Raw genomic sequence first — 6,265 nt, forward strand, 5'->3', positions numbered from 1 at the left:
TATATTTAATGATAGAAAAGAGAAATAATTCGCATTTAAAGCTAAACTTTTTTCTCAGCCATTTTAGTAACTTAAATATGTCAGTTATTAGAGACTGAAACTCTGTGGGGTCATGCGGCAGAAGTCATGTGAGACCGGCTAGAATCTGAGAACTTGAGCTCCAGGGGAAAGGTATTTGGTATCTAATAGTGTTTCCTATCATCTTGGAGGAAATGTCCCTATTTTGTTGGACCAAGTGGTGCAAGTTAGTATGCAGCTGTAATTTCCTAATAGAAGTATCAAAAGGTGGAAAATAGTGACTCCACATTGGCAATGTTTGGCAATCATGTTGTCTACTTTCCATCCCTTTGTATACACACACACACACACACACACACACACACACACACACACACACACGACCTTAATGGAACATTTTCACATAAAAGAATATCAATGTTCCAGAAAACCCTACAGCTCAACAAATCAGTTTTAAAATATTCTTGTTTAAGGGGCACCTGGGTGGCTGAATAGGTTAAGCAACCAACTCTTGATTTTAGTTCAGGTCATGATCTCACGGTTTGTGGGATTGAGGCCTGTGTCAGGCTCTGTCCTGGGATTCTCTCCCTCCCTCTCTCTCTCTCTGCTCCTTCCCTGCTCATGTGCACTCTCTGTTTTTCTGTCTCTCAAAATGAATAAGTAAACATTAAAAAAAAAAAAAGGAAAAGATATAAACAAAGTACAATTACAGAGGCTTCAAATTCTATCTCTGAAAGAGAATTCCTAACACTGAAAATTTTTTATCTGATGAGGGCAAGGCTCATATTTATGTTTCTTGGAACTCTAGTTACATGGTGTTTCTGCTTCAAAGCCTTCCATTCTGACAACTAACATTTTGTTTTATTAAAAGACTCTAGGGAGGGGCGCCTGGGTGGCTCAGTTGGTTAAGTGTCTGACTATTGGTTTCAGCTCAGGTGATGACCTCACAGTTCATGAGTTCAAACCCCACATGGGGCATCTGTGCTGACAGCATGGAGTCTGTTTGGGATTCTCTGTCTCTCCCTGTCTCTGCCCCTCTCCTGCTTGTGCATGTGAGCTCTCTCTCCCTCTCAAAAATAAGCATTTAAAAAAATAAAATTTAAAAAATTTTAAAAAGACTCTAAGGAGTCATAAAAGGGCTTTACGGATTAAAATCCCAAAGTAGTATACTCTTATTTTCCATTGTTTCTCCCAATGTTCCGTTATTTTCTTATTTGAATAAATGGGTCACACAAAGCAGATGCTTCTATGCTTGATATGATTCCTTATAGTACTGTAGTGTTAGAATTTATGGGAAGAAGCTTGACTAAATGATCAGTAGTTCGACTGTTCTATTTCACTTTGTAAAAGAAAATGCTCTAGGTCTGATATAATCATGCTTTTAGGGGCACCCGGCTGGCTCAATCAGAAGAGTGTTCAACTCTTGATCTCAGGGTTGTGAGTTTGAGCCCCACATTGGGCATAGAGATGACATAAGATAAATAAATCAGCAAATTAAAAAAAAAAACATGCCTTTAAAAACAGAGTAATAACTACTTTATCTTAGTGTTCTATGTTTAAAACCATTATAATCTTTCTCTAAATGTAAGCCTATGTATTAGCACAGGTCATGATGGAATAGAGTGAAAAAGAAATGGAATTATGTAGCCTGAATCTCAGTCCCCCCTGTTCCTCCCTGTCTCTATTCACTGCCCCTCTAAAGATGTGTTAAGCAATAATAAAATTGCTTTGATATTGTTGGTGTCCACTACAAATGTAATTTTGTGTGACTTCCATAAACTTGTTTTTAAAAGGAAGTAGAATGACCCAATAGTCCAAGTCTAGGAGCCAAATCCTTCTGAGTTGGAATTTAGCTCAGCTTTTCCAGCAGTATGTCTTTGACAAAGTCTCTCCCTCTCTTTAAGCTTTGATTTATTTGTGCATTAAATAGGTATACCTACTGTGATGGCTGATTTTATGTGTGAACTTGACTGGGTGCCTAGACATTTGCCAAACATTCTGGGTGTGTCTGTGAGAGGATGAAATTAACCTTTGAATCTATAGTCTGAGTAAAGTAGATTGCCTTCCCCAGTGTGGGTGGGCATTATCCAGTCAGGTGAAGGCCTGAAGAGAATAAAAAGGCTATATCTTTTTCTTTCTTGTAACAGGGTATCATGCATGTTTCCTCATATTATGAACCACCTTTCTACTTTGGGTTTGTATGATTTTGACTACTTTAGCCTCTTCACATGAGTAGAATCATACAGTATTGACTGTCCTTTTGTGACTGGTTTATTTCACATAGCATAATGTTCTCAAGTTCATTCCATGTTGTAGTATGTGACATAATTTTGCTTCTTTTGGAAAGCTGTGTAACATTCCATTGTGTGTATACACCACATTTCCTTTATGTATCTGTCAGTGGGTATTTTGGTTGCTTCTATCTCTTGGGTATTGTAAATAATGAAGCATTGAACATGTGTGCAGGTATCTCTTCAAGATCCTGCTTTGAGTTCTTTGGAATGACACTTTATTTGTAATGTGCATTTTTTTTTTTAGTTTATTTATTTAGAGAGCAAAAGAGAAAAGCATGAGTTGGAGAGGGGCAGAGAAAGAGGAAGAGAGAGAGAGAATCCCAAGCAGGCTCCACACTGTCAGCACAGAGCCCAACTCAGGGCTCGAACTCACAAACAGCGAGATCATGACCTGAGCCAACCAAGAGTCAGATGCTTAACACACTGAGCCACCCAAGCACCCCTGTGATGTGCTTTTATACCCTCTCTTACCTGACCATTCCACTTGGTGTTTTTCTAGATTTGTTTCCTTTTTCTAAATACAAGCATTGCAGTTGTAGTCAGTCAAGGCCATGGATTCTTTTTTTTTTTTTTTTTTTAATGTTTATTTATTTTTGAGAGAGAGAAAGAGCATGAGCAGGGGAGGAGCAGAGAGAGAGGGAGACACAGAATCTGAAGCAGGCTCCAGGCTCTGAGCTGTCAGCACAGAGCTTGATATGGGGCTCAAACCCATGAACTGTAAGATCATGACCTGAGCTGAAGTTGGACACTTAACTGACTAAGCTACCCAGGGGCCCCAGGGCCATGGATTCTGATGAAATATATCCCTGTGGGACCTCAGAATGCAAACCTGGGCACCAAGCAGCTGGAAAACCCACAACAATAGAAGGAGAAGATAAAGCAATTTGTGCAACATTATACAATGAGATACTTAAATGGCTTCATGCTTCACACAGTTAAGATTTACCTCTCCTCTGTAAAATTGTCTTTTCTTTGATTTTTGTCTCAGTCTCTGAAGAAAATCCTTTCACAGCTAACCTTCTTCCTATGATCATATGGCAATCATATCCATTCCCATCTTCTCCTTTCTTGGCTTTACTGTTGGAGGGTAGTAATAAGACTAACCTTTTTTGAATACTTACTGTGTTCAGGCACTGTGCAAGTTCTTTTGTATATTAACTCATTTAATCCTCACAAAAACCCATGAAGAACTCTTATTTTTATCTACATTTTGCCAATAAGAAACTGAGGTGCCAAGGGAGTATGTGACTTTTGCAAGGATATTCAAGTATATAAAGATGTGGGCCAGGGCTCATGGCAGACACAATAGAGATGACCTCAGAGCAGCCCTTGGAAGACACAATGAGGAATCCATTCATTGTTGGGGTCCTATGGCACAGATTCACGAGGGCTTGATCAGGGCTGCCGTGGGGCCCAGTCCAATGAACATGCTGGGCTGATAACTGTTTGATCATTGTTCTAGCCCAGCAAGCAGCTAAGCTAACCTCAGTCCCCACTGATATTCTTGTGGTGTGTCTAGAATCAGATACTGGGAACATTCTGATCCCGGAAAATGATGGCATCACAGTGGCAGTGCACAAAATGGCCTCTTGACGTCCCCTATCAGTTCTATATCAGCCTGTCATCGGGGTTCGATCCTACCTATGTTAATTATCTTATAGAACTATTAAATTTCCAGTCGTTAGGCCATTTATTTAGTGTGCATTGGGCACTTTTCTATTAATTTTACAGTAAGCCACTTTTGGACCCTCAACAGATTGACTTGTCAAAATATTAGTAAGAAAGATCTAGGTCACTTTGTGTACAGAATTTTGTTATGTTCAATAAATCTGGTTGGAGGAAAAGAAAAGCATATAAAAATACAGTGATAGGTACACAGAAAATCAAATAGAAAGGGACACAACTCCAGAAAAACCCACAAAGTACAAAACGAAATGAATGTAATTACTTCTGTTATTTGGATCAGCTATGGATAACATTTACATAGTAATAAACACTACCAATTTAACAAAAATTATGTTATATTGGGAGGACTGGAGGAGGGGAAATGTATGTTACTGAGTAGGTGGTTTAAGACCACAGAATTCTCATCTTCTATGGTATGAAGTCAATAGATGATTCCCTAACCAGTACATGAAAAAATAGCATAAGCATATTTTTGGAAATATACCAAGAAATAGTTAAAATAGCAATATCTGTTTCTTACCCATTTCTTACATACAGATGATGGAAATCTCCCTGGCATGTTTGTGTAAGAAGGGGTATTCATCAAACAAGTCCTGGAACTATACAACGGAACTGGCCTGGTAAGGGAGCTGCTGTGGTTGCCCCCAGAACCAGCTGCATCCATTGTGGCCAGGAAACTCCTGTTAAAACTAACCCTAGAATATATTGCCTCTGCTGTAGTCAGACCAGCAAAAATGAACTGTAGCCACCCAGCCAGTTTCCCCACATTCTTTGCTTCTAAATCAAAGTACATGATTAGTAGAACCTTAGTCATATTCCTCAGTTCTGTAGCAAGGGAGGTTGGGACTTTTCCCCCTAATTCTACTTTGGCAAAGTGGAGCTCACTAACGTGAAGGATGATCAGACTATGAGAGGGCACTATACTGTGCCTTGTCTCTTCCTTTTCTCTCACCCACTATGTCCCCAAATCACTGAAATTCTGTCTAAAATGCTTCATAAATAGCTTGTGAATCCATTCACTTTTTTTTTCCACTTTCCCTGACATTTCTCTAGATTAAGTCACTTCAACAATGTCTAAGTTGGTCTCCCTTTATATTTGTATTGCCTCTTTAGATGAGAGCATAGGAAATAAGCTAGAAAAGGGAAAGAGAGAACCTTGGAATTTGTGGATTTTATAGAAATACTGTCAAATTAAAATGTAATGGTAGACAGTGCTAAAGGGAGAGATAAATCTAAATTGTTTCCAAAGAGACAATTTAGTACTTTTCTTAACAGAAGCAAAACTCCTCCCAGCACCTTAATGTTGCTGCACGAACATATTCAGGGAAGCCATTGTATGTGATGTTACAGACACTCTGGACAGGAGATTAGAGTTCAGGTTCTGTGATCTTTGCTCTTTCTGTGGTCTTAAGTGGCCCCATAACTCTGAGTTTATTTGTTACAGAAGCATTAGAGAATTTCTATGGAATAATCAGGCATTTTTTAAGTGCTTTGAGCACTAAAATTGGGGCACCTGGGTGGCTCAGTCAGTTAAGTGTCTGACGAGCTCAGGTCGTGATCTCTCTCTGCCCCTCCTCCATTCTCTCTCTCTTTCTCTCTTTCAAAAAATAAACATTAAAAATATTTTTAAAAATTAATAAAAGCACTAAAATTGCCAGTGTCCAAATAACTAAACAAATGATGGTCCACCTACACACCAGAATGTTATGTAGTCATTTAAAAGGATGGTATAACTCTATACTAATATGAAACAATTTCCAAGATATTCTGAATGAAGAAAACACAGTATAGAGAAATATACATAGTATGCTAGCATTTTGTGTATATGTGTGTGGTGTGTGATGGCATGTGTGTGTGTGCTTTTCATGAATGTAGGCATATTTATGTTTGTAACTTCACAGGCCACCTTTGGAGGGCTCAGAAATAAGTGGCCATAGTGACTGCCTTCAGAGAAGAGAACTAAATCACTAGAGGTGGGCTTAGGTGAGGATTCATTATCTTTTGAATTTTGGTCCATGTGCTTATATTACCAACTCAAAAAATATTTTTTTAATGTTTATTTGGTTTTGAGAGAGAGAACGCACATGCATGCTAATCGGGGAGGGGCAGAGAGAAGGGGAGACAGAAGATCCAAAGTGGCCTTTGTGCTGTCAGCAGAGAACCCAATGTGGGGCTTGACCTCACAAACCGTGAGCTCAAGACCTGAGCCAAAGTCAGATGCTCAACCGACTGAACCACCCAGGCACCCCCATAATTATTTTCAAAGA

General features: G+C 39.1%; 1 pseudogene; it reads left to right on the plus strand.

Moving 5' to 3' along the window:
* Positions 1-3,510: 3,510 nt before the first annotated feature.
* LOC125913543 (ragulator complex protein LAMTOR5-like) lies at positions 3,511-4,169 on the plus strand (annotated as a pseudogene).
* The last annotated feature ends 2,096 nt before the right edge of the window (positions 4,170-6,265 follow it).

The sequence above is a fragment of the Panthera uncia genome, assembly GCF_023721935.1.
Source record: "Panthera uncia isolate 11264 chromosome C1 unlocalized genomic scaffold, Puncia_PCG_1.0 HiC_scaffold_4, whole genome shotgun sequence".
Classification (NCBI taxonomy): Eukaryota; Metazoa; Chordata; class Mammalia; order Carnivora; family Felidae; genus Panthera; species Panthera uncia.